This window comes from Mytilus californianus, unplaced genomic scaffold (assembly GCF_021869535.1).
Source record: "Mytilus californianus isolate M0D057914Y unplaced genomic scaffold, xbMytCali1.0.p SCAF_13, whole genome shotgun sequence".
In the NCBI taxonomy this organism is placed as follows: domain Eukaryota; kingdom Metazoa; phylum Mollusca; class Bivalvia; order Mytilida; family Mytilidae; genus Mytilus; species Mytilus californianus.
Window position 1 is genome coordinate 17,448,419 of NW_026262615.1, and position 24,961 is coordinate 17,473,379.

Consider the following 24,961-nt stretch of genomic DNA (forward strand, 5'->3'; position numbering starts at 1 on the left):
ATTAAAGCTTGCGTGTTAGTCATTTGACAAATTCACAACACGTATCTCATGTGGTACATGGAAGTCTGGATTATATGTTTATTCTATGCAACATACATGATACACGTTTTAATTATTCTTGAAAATAAAAGACAGGCAAAAATTACTTTTACTCAAAAAGCCACTAGCATACATTTTTAAAATCTTAGATGTAAGAAGATGCCCAGTTATGGATATTTATTGCATCAATGTCAACAAATTGGCAACTATTTCATCCAAATGTAGGACAAAAAAGGAATACGAATCTGTGTATACACATTTAACTTGTATAAAGCAAACAACAGACACAAATCATCTATATAACCACTTTTGAAACACATCTTTTGAGATATCGTCGTCAACTCTGCTATGCAGGATGACCACAAAGCTTAAACTTCATTTATCTTAGAATTGTAGTTATTCACCAAAAAAACATATCTGAAAGTTGATGCATACATAAAAAGGTAGATCATATAGTTACGTAATATGTTATATGTTGGTAGTTTGTAGATATTACACAATTTTTAAACACCAAATATAAGAAATTAGGAGACACAAATGACAAAAAGAACATATCTGAAAGTTCATGCATACAAAAAATGGTAGATAATAAAGATAATACATAAATTCATCATATATATACCAGGTTTAAAACATGTTAAACATGTTATCTTTTGGTAGTTTGTTGATATTACAAAATTTGTTGTTATGATATTCATGATATTGTAACTATCAGGTTTATTTATTTTGGCCTTATTTGTTTTGTGTGGCCTTATAAGATACAAAGTTGGGGTGTTTACCATTTATTGTTGTTTACAAAATAATGTTTTAATTGTACAGTTTAGAAATCACTGGAACGACCATGGATACTGATGGAATGATTAGAACCTTCTAGTTGATACATAACATACATTGTAACTATCAAGTTTATTAATTTTTGCATTTATTTATTTGTTTTGTGTGGCCTTATAAGATACATAATAATTCTGGAATGGTCATAATCTACGACGCGTAATTTTAGGTTCTATATTATTCTAGAAGTTTCCCTTCTACAGTTTTGTAGGAGTTTCACTTCTACAGTGTTCTAGAAGTTTCCACGACAACTATATATACAGACCGAAATTAGACAGACAGACATTAAAATACTTGTATTCTCAGAAAATCTCTGGAGTTGTTGGATTGACACTTTTATTTACGAACAACACCATACTAGATTGTGAACTTTGGACATATGTATTCCATTAGATTCCGTACAGTTAAGAGAAGAACATTCCGGATAAAGAAAAGACAAAGGATCGGACATAATTATATTATAACAGTTAAGTTGACTATTCAATTTGTATGATATTTCTTGTAAATTGTATAATAAATCTTTTTGAATTTATTATTGATGTTTAGGTTTTGTTGGCTACAATTTAAAGGTTATTTCCGGACGTAACATTGTAAACACCACATATATGAGAAAAGTACAAGACAATGGTAGAGTAACGATTTTCATGCTTCCAGAAAATGGCAGTTAACATTTATATTTAACCACTCATTGGTATTTTTATCCACTTCTGTTTGACTATAATCGAAAAAACATTTTGAAAACTATTAAACCAAAGTTTCGATCGGATGCCTATATTTTTTTATCCTTTTTAAAAGCTTGTTATGCGTTTCCGTTCTACCAAATGGATTTTGAAAATAAAAGTTTACTTTCTGTATTTGAAATATCTATATGCAGCGTCAAATCAAATATTTACACTTCGTAATAATCACGCTGCAAATGCGAAAAAACTATACGAAACAATTAAAAAACATTTAAATTAATTTTTCGACGAAAGCAGTGATTAAATTAAAAAAAGCAAAATGCTAGCCATGTACAGCTTTCTTCTATGCGTTTTATTGTATTTTGAATTTATGACAGGAACTTTTGTAAGGGAAATAACCTCTCAACATGTGCATGTGTATGATGAAACTTACGAAGATGAAAAATCTCTTTACATATCTTACAAAGGATCTCCTATTCAATGCTTAATGAAATGTTCAAATGACAACCGTTGCGTATCATATTTTTATAATTTGATAACGAAAACGTGTATTCTACATGCAGACCCTTTTACGTATACAACTAGATCAAAATTTGGAATTGGTTGGATATTTTTCAAAACTTGTATAAGTAAGTAGACAAATTAAATGTTCTTCTTACTAAATCATAAAACTTTCCGTTGAAATTAAAATTACAATAAAGAGTAATATTAGTTGATTTTTAAAACATTTAGGAACATAACATACCGTATTTTAGTTATGTATGCACTGATTTTTGCAGATCTTTGTCATTCCGAATTTTGCATGCTAATAATCCGTGCTACAGTAGAAAAAACTTGTTCAAATTACAAAATGTATACAACAGGAAATGTCGGATTAATATCATTGAGACAACATAATAATCAATAAGACATAAAGACATAAACTTCTTTTTATTAATATAAAAAGAAGACGTGGTATGATTGGTGAAGAGGAAACTTTCCGCTAGAGACTAAACGATGTCAAATAGGTCAGTGTTAATGCCTTCAACAATGAGCAAAATCCAAATCGTATAGCATGCTATTAAAAAAACCCGAATTGACAAATGTAAATCAATTCAAAGGAGAAACTTACTGCCTGATGTATGTATTAACATTCGTTGTCAGGCTTAAGTGATAATTTCCAGAATAGACAAACTGTAGTGAATTAAATTGGGACTACTCAAGTTCCCCTTTAGATAACATAATTTTGTAAAGACAGGTCAGACAATTAAGAATTATAGTGATCAAAAAAAAAAAACGAATGTAAATATTCCAAATTGAGATATACATTATTCTACAGAGCAAGCACTTCATCCTAAAAGTTCAGGTTGCAAGTCAGAAATGTATATGTTTTATCAACGTAAATTATTTGAGAAAAACAGGATTTTTAAGTTCTTCTTTTTTTTTTTGAAGTTCTTAACATGAACATAAATATATATTTTGTGGAATAACACATGTGACATTTGTATTTTGAATTTTAGAAGCAAAAGGACGCTGTAAGGCTGATTTCTTCTATTATCGATATCTAGATCTCTGCTTTAAGTTTGGACCAACCATACTTTCCTCTGATTCTAACATGGCTGTGGCTTGTAGTGCACCTGGCGAAGAACTTGTAAGGGTTGGTTCTGAAGAGAGACAACATTATATAGAAACTATCACAGGTACAAATGCGTTTCAAATAATCGGTGTTAAACTGTACGTGAAATTCTCGAGGTAATGTTATCGTTATTTTTTTTTATCTCCGACTGTGTGGAAAACGATTGCAAGACCAGTATTTACGGCTTGATTGATAAACAGGCTTCATTAAGAACTAATTGCAAGAATAATTGTCTAAGAGCCAAAAAAATGCATCTAATTAGGTTGAAACATATTTTTGCTATACCAGGTTAATAATCTCTACAGCGTATTGGTTATTTTTTTTAATTTAATTGTTTCATATTTTTCATGACCGGGTCTGTTATTGTCAACTATACGGTATGTGTTTTTCTCCTTGTTGAAGGCCTTACGGTTGACTCTAATTGCTTGCATCCACTTTATTTGAACTTTGGTAGATAGTTGTCTCAATGGCAATCATACCTCATCTCCTAATTTTATATATTAATAGCAAAGTATATCTGCAGAACACTAATATGCTATAGTCTTGATATACATGTAACATTTTCCTCTACACATCATACATGTAAGGATATTACTTTTTGTTGTATACTTTTCTAATCTTTTATTGAAAATCGCGACCCTGAGAGTTAACTTGCTCATACTTCCATATACTAGCACTGAATTTATACATAATCTGCGGTCAAGTATTGAGCGTCTAACGACACATATTTCATAAGTGTTCAAAATGCTCTTTAACGTTTTGTGATGGGCATATATGCGTGCAACCTAGCAAAAAGTATGTTCGAAAAAAGGCAATTATATTGCCTTTCAGAAAATCAGACGCCCGAAAGAATTATTGTAAAATGATTAAAACTGAGAGTATTGGATCTTCAACAACACTATACAAGCAAAAAATTACAAACAACATAATCATGATAATATTATTTAGGATGTTTTCCTCATTTAGTGATCAATTTGTCAGTTTTATTGAAATATAAGAAAAAACGATATATCTAATGTACAATGATGTGTTAATGAGCACTTATAATCATACATAACTGTTAAAGGAAAAAATATCAAACAAACGATCAAGAAAAACAATATACACATCTTAAACTAGAAATAAGCATAATGAACACACACACACACAAATAAAAACTATGAATAAGGAACCATTGATACGGTCGTTGCCCGGATTCATTATCAATTTCTTTTTCATTCACATCACCTGTCGGAATATTTGTCATCCAATCAGACAACTTGTGACCAATAAGTTTTACGATAAACTATTTGTGATTATGTTTTATGTAATGCTCTCATATAACATACACAAATAAAGATGTGAACAAGTTGCTTTTACTTTGGCATAAAAGCGGGAGTTTTGGCTAGCCACAAAACCAGGTTCAACCCACCATTTTTTCTTAAAATGTCCTGTACCAAGTCAGGAAAATGACCATTGTTATATTAGAATTCGTTTCTGTAAGTGTTGCATTTTAGTGGTGGGTTTCTGTTGTGTCGTTGTTCTCCTCTTATATTTGATGTGTTTCCCTCAGTTTTAGTTTGTAACCCGGATTTGTTTTTTTCTCAATCGATTTATGAATTTTGAATAGCGGTATAATACTGTTGTCTTTATTTTACTATTCATATGCAGTCGGTGGAAATTTTCGACAAAACGAAAGAATAAGAAAAAAAAAACATACTATCCGTAAAGAACATGTACTTGACCTGCAAAATGAACAAATTTTCCCGCAATAGCGCCTTCTCCGCCTTTCTGTCGGTTTGTAAATATAGAATACGATTGTCTTAACAGTAGACTGATTTGTGACAGCTACACAGATTATACTGTCACTACAGTTTTCAGCTTTTCCTAATTTTCCTTGTAATTAAATGTAAAACGGTGTCTGAATCTTAGTGTGTTGTGGACGGCGGACGCTATAAAACATTATATACACCTAACAGTGTTTTCATTTTGAAAGATATATAATTATATATTATACATGTTATAATTGCAACTTCAACGATGGATTGTGATATTGCCATTTATCACATATTTGTTACGAATACGTTGGGTTTTGCATATGTAATAACCTCAAAATTGCCCGGGGCAAAAAAAGAGGTTATTGGTTATTGTGCCCTGATTCCAAATGACGTGACGTCATTGCGTCCTTAACGACAATGGAAACTAGTAACAATGCACAACCAACAGTTATAGATTTAGCCCCAATTATGTCAAATTCTCGCGTTTGTATATTGCCGTATTCTAAAATAAGTGGAAATGTGACAATAAATTTCTATGGAGTAAATGATAAAAACTAAATTTGAAAATGGGATGAAACCTTTGTGATAAATTTTTAAGATTTTACCTGTTATATTTCATTAAATTGTTATAATTGAACTTTTTTCTCTTTACTGCAGAACTTAAATATGTGATAAATAGATTATAACATGTCTTTTCAATATTGGCCCTGTTATCATCCCTCGACCCATATCGGCCCTCGGCTAAAGCCTCGAGGCCGATATGGGAGTCTCGGGATGATACCAGGGTTAATATGGAAAAGGGCATGTTATAATCTATACTTATGACTCATTTTCCAGGAGTTATTTCAGGCGACATTGGTAGGCCACCATTTTCTGCATAAGGAAATGTCTGTACCAAGTCCGGAATATAACAGTTGTTATCCATCTGTTTGAGCTTTTGATTTTTCATGCAAATCCCCAATAGGTCCAATCTCATAATCGGGAATAGGAAACAATCAATAAAATTACAGATTTGATTACTATAATTACAGTATATTATGATCTGAGATTGCAGAAACATGTGGATAGTGACTTGAAACAGACACATCGAATTGGGCAACTAATTTGTGTTGGGACTATACAACTTTTATGTTGTGTCGTTTTCAGTCGTTGTCCCTCTAACTATGTTGGAGCAGATTTTGTGTAAGGAACACAATACTACAGATTAATTCCGTAAAACATGTATACTGAAAACATGCACGGTGGAATGTATCAATTGAGATATGTAATTGCCATACGATTGGACAGAGGGTTCGTTTTCCATGAACATTTGGAAGTTGACGAGTAACACAGATGTCAATAGAACAAAGTAGAACAGGAACTATAAACTTTACCGAGTTACCCAGTCTTAGTTATGTAATCAGTTATTATTATTTTTTTTATTTTTTATTTTTTTGCTATGCTATTAATTTATTTTTTTTGTTTGACTTATGATTTCGGTTGCCCCCTTGGTATATGTATCTCGTTTATAAGTTTGAGTGATATGGCCATGCCTATTGTTTATTTATTTCACAATGAATTATTTTTGTTCTATATAAAGATACATGTACATTATACTATTTTAAATTTCAGCTGACATTGGTCTAGTTTTTGACAATTCAATCTGTATACAGGGCACAAGTATGATAAACCCCTCCAACAAATGGACATTTAACGATGGGGTGTTGATGACTTATTCTAAATGGGGAGAAGGCCAACCGGCTGCGAATGGCACGTTTGTACGCATGGTACGATATAAGAATTACACCTGGTTATCTATCGTTGCAGAGAAAAAGTGTTCATACATTTGTGAATATAACTGACATGTAATGATACAAATGCTGCAAACAACTGCTATCATTTATATTTTACAATTTTGCATTTAATTTATAATTTATGTTGTAGAATGCATTACTATTAGAACTTATATCATTAATTAATTGATGTTTTCATAATGACCGATTTATATGTCGAAGATCTGTTATTATGACCTGATGATATCTGTTATGGTCCGTTGCAAGCCGAGACACTAAGCCTCATATGCAATTAATTTCAAGCGCAGACAATATTTCCGAGGTATTTTATATGTTTTATGTTAAACATTGTTCTACATATAGAATTGCGTTAGATTAGGACGAAAATGTTAAATGTTATTTTTTGTTTAAAACAAAAATATGGAAGTGATTTAAAGGGAGGTTGACATGGTTGAGCGCAGGCAAACATGTTTAACCCAACCACATTCTGTTGTCCTGTCCAAAGTCAGAAACCTGTATTTCGGTGGTTGTTGGTTCATATCTGTCATATTTGTTTTTTGTAATTGTTTTGTTATAAATTAGGCCGTTAGTTTTTTCAAATGAATTGCTTCATATTTTTCATGTTGGTGCCTTTTATAGTTGACTATATGGTATTGTTTTTTCTCATTGTTAAAGGCCGTTCGGTTGCCTTCAATTGCTTACACTTCATTTATACTTTGGTTGCTAGTTGTCTCATTGGCAATGATACGATATCGTATTTTTATATTAATGATGGCAGTAGCCTGGATGGTTTTGGATTAATAAAAAAAAAATGCACTGGTACAGACTAACCTTTGATAACACTCTCAATTACAAAATAATGTATTTAAAGATTCACAAATTTTGCTGATATGCCACGCCCTGTCTGTAAAGATCAATTGATTGAAGACAGACCTTAAATGTTCGTTCTTAGCAAATAAGTTCTGTAACGGAGATGTTCAACTCTGTAAACATCGTCAGATGAAATGGAATTAAATGTTAAATACTTCTAAAACTGTGCCTGTTAAGGAATGTTGACCTTAGACGGATTTAGATAATTTTTACGGCCCTTTTGATCATAACATCTGTAGCTCGTGAAACTGACAACGACATGACAAAAAAAAAAAGAAGACGAACACACCTACACTACAAACCTTAAATAGATAAAAGACAGACTGAGCAACACTAACACCATTAAAAACTTGGGGTGGTACAACGTCAGTATAACACGGATGTTTTAGGATCATAAAGCACAACAGACACAAAACGTCCGATGCTTTCCATCCTTTATACGTTAGTATACACCCATCACACGTCAATAATACAGTTTGTCAAATGTGAATATTTTACGAACTTCAATAATTGCGACAAAGCTAAGTATAACTGCTATGTATGAAACACAAATATTATAATATATACATACTTTCTAAATGTGTGTAATTCTTTCTTCCTTTCTTCCATCTCCCTTTTTCCTGAAAGTGACCTACCGAATTAAACTAACCACCGGGTTTGTACTCACATGAGCAACACGACGGGTGCCAAATATGATGCAGGATCTGCTTACCTCTCCGTAGTACCTGAGATCAACCCCAGTTTTTGATGGGGTTCGGGTTGCTCAGTCTTTGGTTTTCTATGTTGTGTTTGGTGTACTGTTGTTTGTCTGTTTGTCTTTTTCTTTTTTACCCATGGCGTTTTCAGTTTATTTTCGACTTAAAATATGTTGTAATTGTGTTTTTTCTTCCTCTGGTTCTTCACACACAACATGTTTGGGATGAATACTTTTTATCTTTTGACACTTGTTTAATATATTTGATATGAAGGTGTATTATTACAAAACAGTGTTGTGAATATCACCATTTAATGTATATGACCTTGATCTTTGACCTTAAGATGAACATACGTGATATTTTTTCATTTTCTTGTTATACTTTGACATATGATTTTGATAATGGGTACATAAGTGCATTAACACCTAAACATTCCGTAACATAGAAGATTACCACAGACTTGTATCTTTCTTAATGTTTAATTATTGATTTGTATATGTCCAACCCAAAAACAAAATATATTTTTCCTTGTCACATCAAGACCCTTTCAGTGTAGCTAAGGGTTTACCCTGTCCTTCAGATAATATTTCGTAATATATTATAAAATGGTTCATATAACCACCCCTAAACAGTATATATTCTTAATTGTTATGTCAAGATCTTTCAATACACAATAGTAACTAGGACCCAGTTTGCGGGTGCCCTATGGTGAACGCAATGAGTGTCTCTCTGTCAACACTTCTGTGTCATACAATTAGATAAGATTGTCTCAACAGATTTAAAACAAATATTAATGCACAGTGTTAATACTTATAAAAAGAGAGTCCCTATTTTTTTGTTTTTGTTTTTGTGAAATATAGACAAAAAATGTTGTTAAAAACTAAGTTTTTGCTGAAAAAATCTCTGAGGAACATTTATTCATGCTTGAATTTCATTAAACAATTTGATAAATACATAAAATAATTTGAACTACTAAGCAAAGAAAAGTATTACTTATTCACATTATTTAGGTTAATGGTTATGTGATACATGTATTGATGTTTATGGTAGATTAATATTTACTGAGCTATTTAGAAAAATGTGAAACAATATATACATGTATGCAGACATAATATTGCCACTCTGATTTACATTTAAAGAAGATACTATACACGAGTTAGTCTGCTATTGCTCTGTACTAAGGGAAGCAATTTATGCCTAGTTTTTTAACACAATTACATGCACAGTCATCAAATGAATCACATAACATTATATATTTTAATTCAATTTGTTATCAATCTATGGAACAATCTATGCAGACAGAATTTACATGTAGCACTTAACACCTACACAAATTTAAATATTTATATTTACTTTTGATTAATTATTACTGCTTTTACCTGGGAGAAACAACTCCTGCTTATAATGATTTCCCAGTTTATGTTTATACATGTATGTATACGTAGACGTCACATACATTTCTTCTTTTAAATGAGAATTGCTCTTTATTTACTAAAAACTGCAACTTATGCAATGATATAATAGAACAATGACAAAGAAAAAAAAAGGAAACATCAGCTGTTTTAACAAATTATGTTAACATCAGATTTCAGAAAGATTAATTTATAGTTGATATTTTCTTTGTATGTTTATAAACTTGTAAGAATATTGTTAGTATTTCATAAGCCTCTCAAAGTAGGCTTATACAATTTACTATTGCTGGTGTATTGAATTGTAATTGTGTTGTTATATTATGTATATTGTATCAGGATGCACTTTAAATTAAATACATCTAATCTATAAGTATGATATGCTATTTCAATTTGATTTTTATGAAAAGAAGGGTATGAAATTTAATGAAGCACACACATTAGTTATGATATGCTATGCAAAATTTACAATGAAAACAAAAATGATTTCTGTACAACTACAATTACCGTATAAACTTTTCTGATACAAAATGATATATCTTGGGAAATATCTTTTTGGGGTTGGATTCCGTAATATAGATGTTTTACCGACGTAAAGTACTACATCCGTTACTCCGTTACTATTGTACCTGTGTATCAGATACTCTGAAAGGAATGGAGATGCGTATTTCTAATTATAGGTAAGACATTGATGATGAGATGCATTCTGTTTAATCCACCATTTTCTACATAAGAAAAAACCTATACCAAGTCAGGAATATGACGGTTGTTGTTCGTTCAATTGATGTGTTTGAGCTTTGGATTTTGTCATTTGATAAAGAAATGTCCGTTTTGATTTTTCCTTGATGTGTCTGAGTCTTTGATTTTGCCATTTGATTAGGAATTTCCTTTTCAATTTTCTTAGGAGGTTTGTTTTTTTTTTTTTTATTTTCTTTTTAAACCCTTAGTTCAAAAGCGTCCATCTAAGCAGCAACCTTCTATAAAAAAAATCAGCATAAGAAACGAAAGCTCTTGATTATAATAAAATCATGGAGATGTATACTCCTTATGAATGCGCAGCTGAAATGCATATACATAGAAATGGAAAGTTAAGAATTGGAAAGCTGAATTCATACCTTTTTCGTACAGTACACTGAAAGCGAATTACCTCAACAGTACTAAATTCACCGTCGTGATTAACATTACAGATTACAGTTTTAAAGATTTTAAAGAACCTCCTATTTCTGAAGTGTTGGTAAGACCAAATAGTACTGGCTTGTATTTCTTTTCATGTCAGGCATGCATTTGGGATACTATTTCATATCTATGTTGCTTACAATGATGTAGCGGGAAACATATTACTCACAAACTGAACTGATTTATGCGAAGTTCTTCTGTTTGTCGATTATTTTTTTCAGGAAAGACATTCGGTTTGTAAGATTTTGATTCTATCTATCATACCGTTCAACTAAGGTATATTGTAGATATATTTTATGCAAAATTAGTAAAATGATAAAATTTGGACTTCAGCGGAATCGCCGATTGAGAAACTATAACATTCGATTGGTTCATTGAAGTAATGTTTTTATAGAAAATATTTGAAATCACTCTTCTCGAAAATTTGGCAAATTAAGATTAAACGTAAATTCAGCATATGTAGAAATAGCATAATATATCAACAATCTATTTATTGGTGTTGGGGTTACAGTTTAGTTGATAATAAAATTTTGTACTCATGTCTCAAAATGATAAACACTACTTTCATTCAATTTAAACTAATATTCTATATATATAAGTGCCTATAAATAGCAGCACATGACATACAAATCTATGGGAGTGTGGATTAATCAGTACAGAGATTAATTCAATTACACAAATTAAATTATAGATTGCCTAACAATGTAATTTTAACACACTATTTAGTATGTAAATATAAGAATGTTTAAAATGATGAAAATAAACGCAATATTTCGCTAGACTAACTATCTTTATCAAGCGTGCATCTATCCAGGTGAAATCGGATGTAGATGATAAGAAACGTTTGCAGCTCAATGTATATGTTGCACTTGAATTTAGCTGCCTTGAAAATAATACATAATTTGGATGAAGTTCAAGATTTTTACAAAATTGGTAGTTGAAGTTAGCAACGCCCATTGGCCAATATTACAGGATAAAAAGGAAGATGCTGTGTTCTAAATTATTCTTTATCTTTCCTGTATCTTTTCTCATCTATTTCGCTAAGACCATCAGGTTCTAAAGTGTGGAGTTGGTGGATCCAACAATTTTCTCTGCTCCTGCTCGCCTTGGTGTCCCACTCGGTGTTGACTTCTATGATTTGGAAAGTAACATTATCAAAAGAATGTTTCGTTGAACGAAGATGTCTTGTGAGAGGACAGTTTTTGTTGGTTTTGTACCATAAACGATGGTTATTGAACAGAATATTAAATTTGTCCATTGTTTCTCCCACATACTGAATGCCACAAGTGTCACATGTTAATATATAAATTGAGTTCTCCGTTTTACAGTTGGAATTTGAGTAGATGGTATAATTTTGTTTAGTAACGGAGCTGATGAAAGAACTGCTTGTATTGGCAGCTTTACAACACAAGCAGTTCCTTCGACCACATTGTTTGTAGCAGCCGGGAGATGGAGTAGGCTGCTTTGCTACTACAGATGTCACTAATTTGTCACGGATGTTTTTAGGTCTTCTGAAGGCCATGACTGGTGGTGAGGAAAATACTTTTTTAAGATTTGAATCATTTTCTATAATTTTCCAATGCTTCTGAACAATAGAAGACACATTTTTAAAATCAGGATGGTAAGTTAGTACAAGGGGTGTTCTGTTAGCTGCTTTATTCTTATCTCTGTACTCTATAAGTTCTTGGCGACTAGTTTTGTTTGCTCTTTCGAAAGCGCTATCAATGATGTTGTTATTGTATCCTCGAACAACTAGATGTTTACGTAGTTGTCCAAGTCTAGCATTTTGCGTATTTTCAGTAGAGCATATTCTCTTGATTCGCAATGCCTGGCTGAATGGGATGCCACGGGAGCAGTGTTTAGGATGGCAACTTTTAGGAGAAAGGAATTGATGTTTGTCCGTTTGTTTGGTATGAAGGTCCGTTATAATGGTTCCGTTCTTGATGTAACTCGTAGTGTCGAGGAAGTTTATTTTCTCCATAGATGATTCATATGTAAATTTATTGAATGGTGGAAAGAGTTACAGTGTCCTAGAAATTCATTAAGATGTTCTTGTGAATCTGTCCATTTGAAATCAATATCGTCAATGAATCGGAACCATGATAAGGGCTGGTATGGAGCACTAGCCAAGAGGCGTTTTTCAAGTTGGCCCATAAATATGTTGGCATATGACGGGGCCATTTTTGTGCCCATACTAGAACCGTCTATCTGGAGATAATGTTTTTCATTGAAAGAGAAGTTGTTGTTCTCTAGCACTAGTTTCAGAAGTGTAACAAGGCACTCAGTTGGAGGTTTTTTTCACTACGAGTGTTCCATACCTCTTCACACGCTGCTATTCCTTCGTCTTGTGGAATGTTGGTATATATATAAAGAAGACACGTCCATGGATGCAAGTATAGTTTTGCTTGGTAGAGGATTGAGGCTTTCCATTTTCTTTAGATAATCAGTCGTATCTTGAATGTAAGAGGGTAGTTCTTTCACATGAGGTCTTGAAGATGGTCTACAAATTCTGATATCATTTCAGTTGGATGACTATTTGCTGAAATAATTGGTCGACCTGGATTGCCCGTTTTATGTATTTTAGGCAACATATAGAATCTTCCGGCCTTTGCATCGTTCTCAAAAGGTCGGAGATCTTCGTCTCAATAACCATCGTTCATGGTACAAAACCAACAAAAACTGTCCTCTCACAAGACATCTTCGCTCAACGAAACATTCTTTTGATAATGATACTTTCCAAATCATAGAAGTCAACACCGAGTGGGACACCACGGCGAGAAGGAGAGGAGAAAATTTTTGGATCCACCAACTCCACACTTTAGAACCTGATGGTCTTAACGAAAAAGATGAGAAAAGATACAGGAAAGATAAAGAATAATTTAGTACACAGCATCGTCCTTTTTATCCTGTAATATTGGCCAATGGGCGTTGCTAACTTCAACTACCAATTTTGTAAAAATCTTGAACTTTATCCAAATTATGTATTATTTTCAAGGCAGCTAAATTCAAGTGCAACATATACATTGAGCTGCAAACGTTTCTTATCATCTACATCCGATTTCACCTGGATAGATGCACGCTTGATAAAGCTAGTTAGTCTAGCGAAATATTGCGTTTGTTTTCATCATTTTGTAAATATCTTAAACATTCTTATATTTACATACTAAATAGTGTGTTAAAATTACATTGTTAGGCAATCTATATATAACTCGTCTAAATATCAGCCCAACAATGTCAGATCTGTAAATTTGCTTTCGCAAATTTTTTGTTCTTCCCTCGCCGGGATTCGAACTCATGGTACTGAGATATCGTGACACCAAATCGCCTGCTCTGTATCCGACGCGCTAGACCACACGACCAGAAATCTGTTGTAGTGTTGTCACTGGTTCAGACGTACTTATAAATATAATTATTTCTGTGACTGTATCTTGCATCTATTTGTAGGATCCTTTACAATAGATATTTCAGCTGATCTGTAACAATTCCATCTTCATGCCTTATATATCATGTACTGTATTACGACACTAGATTAAAACTGACGAGGAAAGGTAACACCCGGCCACCGAAAGCTTTATTTTTGTGAAGCCTAGGTGGTCGTGTGGTCTAGCGCGTCGGATACAGTGCAGGCGATTTAGTGTCACGATATCTCAGTAGCATGAGTTCGAATCCCGGCGAAGGAATAACAAAAGTTTTGCGAAAGCAAATTTACAGATCTAACATTGTTGCACTGATGTTTAGACGAGTTGTATATACAGAATGTACACAGTCATGTATCACCATCACTGCTGGTGATCCGATAGAGAAATCTGTTGTAGAGTTGTCACTGGTTCAGACGTACTTATATATATATATATATATATATATATATATGCGTTTTGTTAAAATATACTTTTTCACTCATTCGGTCTTTTGGAAAATGTTGTTTGTGCTGTATTTAGACCTATCTACCAAGAAATTTGTTTTGCATGCACACGTATAAAAATTGCGGTTATATATATATATATATATATATATATACAAGTCTAAATTGAAAACAACGTTCAAACCTATGATTGCGTTGGATAAAAACCGCAATTTTTATACGTGTGCATGCACAACAAATTTTCTTGTTATAGGGGTCTAAATACAGCACAAACAACATTTTCCAAAAGACCAAAAAAGTGAAAAAGTATATTTTAACAAAACGCATTTGACTAACAGGTCGAACAACAAATGTTCTTAAACCCTGCTGACTGCCATTGGCGATTGCCAAAAAAACGGATCACAGGGTGTAATAAATGGATCTTAATTATAAATTTAATACCAAATAGAAAACAATAAACTTGCGGCAAAGATGGTATACCGCAAACAAAGGTGCAAAGATTTTTGTACACCATATCCGGATTTCGACAATAATGTCTCTTCAGTGATGTTCGGAATCGAAACGGTATTTGGAAGGCCATAAAATTTACCTCAATTTAGGATGGACTCTTAAATTTTGAGGAGTCAAAATAGGATGAACGGATCATATAAACCCGAAGGCAAATATAATACAAGCCCAAACGAAAAAATATAAACAAGTCTAAATCGAAAACAACATTCAAACCTATGATTGCGTTGGATAAAAAACGCAATTTTTATACGTGTGCATGCAAAACAAATTTCTTAGTAGAGGGGTCTAAATACAACACAAACAACATTTTCTAAAAGACCAAAAAAGTAAAAAAAATTATATTTTAACAAAACGCATTTGACTAACAGGTCGAACCAAAAATGTTCTTAAACCCTGCTGACTGCCATTGGCGATCACAAGGTGTAATAGATGGATCTTAACTATAAATTTAATACCAAACAGAAAACAATAAACTTGCGGCAAAGATGGTATACCACAAACAAAGGTGCAAAGATTTTTGTACACCATATCCGGATTTCGACAGTTAATGTCTCTTCTTCAGTGATGTTCGGAATCGAAACGGAATTTGGAAGGCCATATTATATATATATGTTCGTCAAAACATCAGCCCAACAATGTTAGATCTGTAAATTTGCTTTCGCAAATGTTTTGTTCTTCCCTCGCCGGGATTCGAACTCATGCTACGGCTAGAACAGTTCTACGACTAGAACAGGTCTACGACTAGAACAGTTCTACGATTAGAACTGATTTGGTCAGTTCTACGGCTAGAGTTGATTTAGTCAGCTTTATCCATAGAACAGTTTTAAGAACTCTTTGTCTTAAATATAAATAAGTCAAAAGAATATAATATATATTAAAAAATTCTCATCACAGCACTGTTTTAACTGCAGTGACGTCATTCAGAACTGTTCTACAATCCTGACAGGTTTGGTCAGTTCTACGGCTAGAACAGTTTTAGACAGTTCTGCTGACAGTTCTACGGTTAGAACTGATTTAGTCAGTTCTGCTGACAGATCTACGGTTACAACTGATTTGGTCAGTTCTGCTGACAGTTCTACGATTAGAACTGATTTGGACAGTTGTACCGAAAACAATTTTAGACAGTTCTACCCTAGAACGCATCCGGACAGTTTTACCTAGAACTGATTTGGTCAGTTCTACCTAGAACTTATTCTAACAGTTCTACTTAGAACAGTTCTAGGGTAGAACTGTTCTAAGTAGAACTGGTCTAGGACAGTTTAGAACAGTTCTATGACAGATTATTCTAACAGTTCTAATGAGAGGTTAGAAGTGATCTCCACTGTATGAATATAATATGTGTGTTCAGCCGTGAATCACCTTTACTGGTTACCCAGTAGATGGATCTATCGTCGAGTTGTCACTTGTTTGTACGTACTTATCAAAATAATTATTTCTGTGACTGTATTTTACGATCCTTTACGAAAGATATTTTGCTAAGCTGCAAATAATTCTATCTTCATGCTTAATATATCATATACTGTGTGTTACAACTCTATATTCTACTGATAGGTAACACTAGGCCACCGAAAGCTGAATTATTAATATCCGTCTAGGTGACCGAGTGGTCTAGAGCGATGGTCGGAGTCATAATTATTTCACAACAAATAAAAGCATACGTGATGTTTAATTTATATACAGTGGCCTACATGTTGTACCTATTACTTATCTGTTCTCGTCCTGAATATGTATGAAATATTTGTGACTGGACGTAAAGAAGATAACAATTAATTACAGCGAATCAGTTAAAAGTTATATGAGGTAATATAATGTTTTAGAAAAAAGTTTGTATAACGCTTAACAAACTGAAATACTAAAATTAAACTTGCATTAAATAACGTCCAACACATGCATTTCTTCTTTAGTATAGCGGATAATTATTTCGACAGGAAATCTCAATTGCTGACAGTCTAGTTGTAGCGTTTGTTTGAGATTTATCATCAGAACTCCCCGCTTGTTTATTCTAATCAGTAACAAGCCTAACTTTAACATTCCAATCTTGTTTGTTAAACAACGTGCCTTTTTCTATCTGCGGTTAATACTGGTGAACTTTAACATATTTTAATGTTGTATAAAACACGTTGTTTTAAAATAATACACAATAAAATTGCAATGAAACCTAAAATTATGTACTCGAGAGTATGGGATACTGGGGCGGATCCAGCCATTTTCAAAAGAGGGAGGGGGGGGGTCCCAACCCAGGATGAAATGGGGGGGGGGGGGTCCAACCATATATCCCAATTCAAATGCATTAATCGTCCAAAAAAAGGGAGTTCCAACCCCCGGAACCCAACACCACCCCCCAACCCGGGATCCGCCATTGGGATAGCAAACTGTAATAAAGTTTAAATATACAAATCTACAAAAGGTACTTGCATGAAAATTGTTTTCTATTTTGTTTATAAAATTTGAGGAAGTCATAACATACATGTACATATTTATATAAAATCTGCTATTTTTGGTTGTCAAATCATGTATAAAAAAATACATATAACGTTACAAAAAAGAGGGATGGACAGGTGGTGCCTGGTTTCAACTTTCTTACCCCCGTTTCTCCCATACGAAAATCAGTCAAAACATTTTTACCATAATATCTCAATGTTTACCCCTCCCCTCTTCACCCAGTTCCCAATTCCCCTAATTCCCGCTTCCCACCCCATGTTCCTTTACCTCTGTTCGCCTCTCAGAAAATAACGGGTTATGCGGGATCGCTTACTCTTTAATGATACATGTATGTGTTCACCATATGTATCTTAAGGTGTGTGTTCCCTAGATAATTATTTACTAAACTGTAACTTGTATAATGTGTTCTTAGTGTAATATTTATATGTTCCCTACAGAACACTTCAATGTTCAAAAGTGGAACATTTCACTTAAAGACCATTTAATAGTGTACCCTTAAGGAACATTTCAATGTTCCTCAAAGAAAAATTGTATTTAATAGTAACTTTTGATATGTTTTTTCCTAGATGCAAATTAATATATGTGTTCCTCCCTATATTGTTTCGCTAAATAATAATTTTAATATTTGTTCCACATGGAATATTTCACTAAATGATGACTTTTATTATATGTTCCACTAAATCATACTTTTTATCATGTGTACCAAAGAGGTACATTGCAATTTTCTCCAATGAAACATTTCATAAATTCAGGGCCGTAGCGTAATGGAGGCAACTGAGGCAAATGCCCCACTTTTGAAACGACGACCAAGCTTTAGAAGTGTCATTTTTTTTTTCATTTATGTATTTTACATTATCAATATGCGAGTTTCGAGTTTCAAATTATCTACCGGCACACTACATACAGTGTGTCCAATCTGCAGCAGCGATTGCAACTTTTACCATAGCGGCGACGGTAAAAAAATAAGTGTTCCGAATACAAATCAAAATAAAAAAATTGAAACAAATCTTAATGTCGTTACAAAACTGGTTGAAGACGGGTTCTTTAAAGAGAAAAAAAGATGAAAAAGGTAACTCATGAGTATAAACACCCCCTATAACTATATAAGTATGCTGGCTTATTACTTTCCTTGGTTTATTTTTGAATCGATAACGCTATAGTTACCAATGTTTACACTATCAACTCACTGAACAACAAATGCTAATCGATAAAATAATTCATTGACAAAAAATATAATAATTATTTATAATTAATTTAAACAAAATCATGAAGAGCCTTTTCTATGGAAGTCTTTAATGTATAAAGCAATTCATGATTTTTATTTATCTTTAATAAAAGTATGAAATATATTTTTGGTATTGTTTGAAAATATTTTTTTCGTGTTTCTATTTCTGATTATGATTAGAATTGTCTGGTTGTATGCTAGCGTGTTCCATTGATTCTAGTGCGGTAGGTCGTGGGTTTGAACCCCGATAGGTCATACCAATGACTTGAAAATTGGTAGAATAATGTGTTCAGGTAGGTTGACATGTCTTCCAGCGGAATGTTTACAGGTAACTTGTGATCACTTGTGACATTAGCACGTCAAAAATCCGCTAGACCAACAATGTTGGTCTAGTCTTCTCTGTACATATTCTTATGGTTAATGATTATGTATTAAAAATAAATATATCCTAATTGATGTTTATAACATGTTCTCGTCTTTTATAAGCTTATAACTTGCTGTTGGACATAAATATATATATATATACATATAATAAAGCAGTGACTGTGTTCGTATTCATATTCACATTAACATGTTCTCGTCTTTTATAAGCTTATAACTTGCTGTTGGACATAAATATATATATATATACATATAATAAAGCAGTGACTGTGTTCGTATTCATATTCACATTAACATGTTCTCGTCTTTTATAAGCTTATAACTTGCTTTTGGACATAAATATATATATATATACATATAATAAAGCAGTGACTGTGTTCGTATTCATATTCACATTAACATGTTCTCGTCTTTTATAAGCTTATAACTTGCTGTTGGACATAAATATATATATATATACATATAATAAAGCAGTGACTGTGTTCGTATTCATATTCACATTAACATGTTCTCGTCTTTTATTAGCTTATAACTTGCTTTTGGACATAAATATATATATATATATATATATATACATATAATAAAGCAGTGACTGTGTTCGTATTCATATTCACATTAACATGTTCTCGTCTTTTATAAGCTTATAACTTGCTGTTAGACATAAATATATATATATATATACATATAATAAAGCAGTGACTGTGTTCGTATTCATATTCACATTAACATGTTCTCGTCTTTTATAAGCTTATAACTTGCTGTTGGACATAAATATATATATATATATACATATAATAAAGCAGTGACTGTGTTCGTATTCATATTCACATTAACATGTTCTCGTCTTTTATAAGCTTATAACTTGCTGTTGGACATAAATATATATATATATACATATAATAAAGCAGTGACTGTGTTCGTATTCATATTCACATTAACATGTTCTCGTCTTTTATAAGCTTATAACTTGCTGTTGGACATAAAAAAGGCATCCATCATCATTATCATTATCATAATGCTAGCATCTGGTTATTTGTTCAATTTCTTTGTAGATGACCATTCTGATACAGAAAAAAACAACTCCAGACATATCTTCCCCCATTCAAAGTGAACGAGATCCAGAAATAAGTGAAACACCAGAGCGAAGTACTAGTAAAAAGTCCACTCCAATGTCAGTTAGTAGCCAAAAGGGGCTTGATCCAGCTATATTTCTTATTGAAAACCAACATAGTACAGATGTTCAAAAATTGGCAATGCTAAAAGATGCTGACGAAATATCTAAAGTTTAATATCCTAAAAAAGGGGGGAGACGATATCTGCCATCTTGGGAATCCCAGTTTCCATGGTTAAGGTATTCCTGTACGGAAGATTCTGCATATTGCAAGTATTGTGTTGTTTTTCGGGATGAAGGTGGACTTTTTAGCAGTAAAGGTTTCACGGACTGGAAAAATGCAGTGGGTGATAAAAGATCAACTTTAAAATCACATGACGACTCAGTTGATCATAAGAATGCAGTTGAGAAGGCTAAAAACTTTCTCTGTATGCGAAGGCAAGAAACCTAGTATATGTTCATCATTAAGCAAAGCATATGAAGACAAGGTCAAGAGAAATCATGATATACTTCTTTCCATAATTGATTTGATAATCGTGTTAGGGCAGAGGAACATCGCATTAAGGGGAAATTGGGATAAAATAGCTCACCAGGAAGACGAAAACTTTCAATTTTTCATCAATTGGAAATCTAACTTTGATACGGTTTTAAAAGATCATCTCGAAACAGCACACAAGTCTATGACCTACCTATCACCACAGATTCAGAACGAATTGATACAATGCTGTGAACTTGAAATAAGAGAACAAAAATGTAAAGCATCAGGCTTTTATTCCATAATGGCCGATGAAACTACGAATGTTTCCGTGACAGAGCAACTATCGCTTTGTATCAGATACGTTGATAGTGACACTTGTGAGGTACGAGAGGATTTTTTAGGATTTGTTGAACCTAAGGAAGTTGACGCTGAACATATTGCTAATGCAATTGTTAATAATCTAGACAAATGGGGACTGTCATTGCAGAAACTGCGTGGACAAGGGTACGATGGAGCCTCTGTCATGAGTGGACATGTATCAGGTGTACAACAGCACATACGTGAACAATGTCCAGATACACCTTTCGTTCACTGCCAGTCGCACAACCTTAACCTTGTGGTGACGCAAAGTTGCAAGGATGTGCGCCAGATACGGAATTTGATGTCATCAGTCGGCCAAATGACATGGTTCTTGTGTGCATCCCATTAGGATAAGCGTAAAACCATTCTAAACTCATTTTCAGGCAGTACAAAATTAGTAGATGATATGCTTGAAGGTTTACAAATGAGGAAGAAGATGTCGACATAAAACTTTTGAAAAATGGAACAGATCTTTCGGTGAAGCGTTTATGCGAAACAAGGTGGACAGCAAGAGTAGACACGGTTTCGTCACTTCTTGCAAACTACAAATCTGTTCATGCTGCTCTGACTAAAATTGAAAATGTAAGCACAAGTGATGACAAATGCAAGTGGTTATCGGCGCTACCTGGAAGACCCCGAATGCATTGTTGCCGTGTTAGTGGCCCAATTTGTCTTGATAATTCTTAAGCCACTAACATGTTCCTTCAAAAGACTGACTGCAACATGGTGGATGCTTTTGAGGAATCAAAAATTCTTCTGGAATTATTGCAGGAAAAGAGAACAGAGGAAATTTTTTCAGAACTTTTCAGGCGAGGTACTGTGATAGCAGATGCTACTGAAATAGACTTAATGCCACGTAGGCGAGTTGGGCGTCAAGTTCATAGGGAAAACGCAGCAATAGACTTAATGCCACGTAGGCGAGTTGGGCGTCAAGTTCATAGGGAGAACGCAGCAACAGCCTCTACTGCAGAGCAGCATTGGCGAATAAATTTATTTTTCCCATTTTTGGATCACGTCATTAGTGAAATGCAACTGTTTCCTGATGAGGTAAAAAATCAAATGTTAGGATATTACCTTATTCCAAAAAATGTAGGCAAGTTAACCCCGGAATTAATTGAACCCCTTTTCCAAGCATTTCCGGTCGTAACTAACATGGAAGAGTTAACATGTGAACTTGAAAGGTGGGTAAGAAAGACTGTAGCAATGTAGATGAAGGAAGCCTCCAGACAACAATTTAGCTAACTAACAAAGACTTATACCCAAATGTTTTCATAATATTACAAGTACTTTTATTTCTGCCTGTCACATCAGTCTGTTGTGAGAGATCGTTTTCAAGTTTAAGGCGTTTGAAAACCTGGGAACGGGCTACAATGGGTGGTGACAGGCTTTGTGGGCTTGCCATGCTCCATGTGCATAGGAATGATACAGTTGACAAAGAACGTGTGTTGAAGCTTTTCGATAGTACAGGTCACAGGAGAATCGGAAAGTTTTGGTTGACCAACAGAGATTAACTTTAATATTGAAACTTGTTTTGTTACTTACTAGGCTAGCTAATAAAAAAAACGCATTTCTGTTATATTTTTTTTTGTTTTTTATTATAAATACATTGACCTCTCCCATAGTAATGCTGAAATAAGCTTCTCCCGTTTCAGGCACCCGAACCCCCCTAAAAAAAAAATTCGCCTCGCTTCGCTCGGCGATTTGCCTCAGTTGATTTGGACATGCGCTACGGCCTTGAAATTGGTAAATTTTATTGTGTGTTCCCAAGGAGAATATACAAGAAATAATTACTTTAATCATCTGTTCCCTAAACTTAAAGAATGTATCTCCCTCATGCAAAGCTCTGATTCCTTGCCCGGCTTTGGTTATACATTTATTGTCCTTTTTGGTTTATAGCTCTTCATCCTTTTAATAAGATTTGGATTTTCAAATAGTTTGGCTTCGAGTATCACTGAAGAGACATTGATTGTCGGTAGGCACATCTGGTGCAGAAAAAAATGGTACATGTTATCAAATGTTCACTAAAGTTCCATAAAGGGTCATTTCAAGGTTTAACTAGCTATTTAACAAGGTTTAATCCAACATTTCTGCAGAAGAAAATGCCTGTTCCAAGTCAGGAGTAACAGTTGTCATTCAATCGTTTGATGTGTTTGAGTTTTAGCCATTTTTTTAGGAACTTTCAGTTTTAAAAATTCCGAGGAGTTCGAAATTTTGTTATTCCAATTCTTTTGTCAATGTTCCCCAGGTAATATTTAATAAAAAGAAAACTTTAGTATGTGCTCCAAGCGGAACATTTCTCATTGTGATAATTTTATCATGTGTTACCAAGGGATTTATTACAAGATTCCCTAGAGGGGCATTTCACTATTCTACCAAATGATCACTGTTATATTGTGTTCCCAATGGGAATATTTCAATGATATGAGGGAATCATGTTGCTATATATCCTATTTGTTTGTCGTTCACTATTTAAAACATAAGTCAGGCCGTTTGTTTTCTCGTTTGAATAGTTTTACCTATCATTACGAGGCTTTGTAGCTAACTATGCAGTTTGGGATTAATTTTGTTTATTAGTGAAGGCCGTACGGTGACCTTAAGTTGTTACTTTTTGTGTCACTTGGTCTGTTGTGAAGAATTGTCTCATTGGCAACAATACTACATCTTCTCTTTTATAATTATGTTTTATTACGCGAGCAAAAATTTAATGCACTACTCAACGGTTCCCAAGTGGATCATATAGACTGGCCTTCATCTATAGATATATACATAGTTAGGAATTTGACATGCTACTGTAATATGTTCAAAAGTACACATATGCAGTTGTGGTAATACTCATTTGATTAAAACTTAATACATATTTTTCTTAAAAAATTACAAGTTTAGATAAAGATGATCTAATCTTAATGTCTTTTCTAGACTGACTTAATTCCATTTTTGTACAATAATTAGTACAATCAGGGAGAATCCATGATATGTGAAAAGGGAGTGTAAATCCCGAAAAGGCAATTCATACTGGCGAAAGGAGCTAGGTGAAAGAATAGTTTATTCTTTAGATACATATAAATGTGAGAACCATAATATTTTCTTTCTTGGTCGATGAAAGGAGGGGGAGTGTACATCTTGCACGCCCTATCATAGATCGCCACTGCCAATGACAAAACTCGATGATTTTATGATTAAGTGATAAAACATATGATATGGGTATAATCTGTTCTTATCTTCATACATAAAGTTTAAATATTGATTAAATTGATTAGTAGGACTAGAACACACCCGGAACATCGTGATTCCGTCCTTGAATCAAAGTACCTAGTAGAGCTTTCTTACATTTTGACGAAAGGTACGAACGAACGTAAACATGGTAAAGGGAGCACGTATTACATTTCCACAATAACAATTAAAAGTCTTTGTTTTATCCGGTAAAACAGCATTCTTTTCTGAATTAAATTTAACTTTCCAAAATTTAGCATATCGCAAATAATACACGTTTTTTTTAAAATATCTGAAAATAAAGAAAAATAGTGTCAAATACACTTACGTCCGATACGTTGCTTATGTCAGATACTTACAGATTATCGTTGATCATCTCAACGAGATTGATTTTCTCGCTTGAGCCGGTACGGCGAAAGTGAGAAAAGCAATCGAGTTGAGATGACGGTCCGTGTATATTTGCGTCCATTCGTTTTTCATTTTGAAATATCAAAAACAAAAAACAAAAAACGAGAGTGTTTTCATTTTTCGTTTTTGA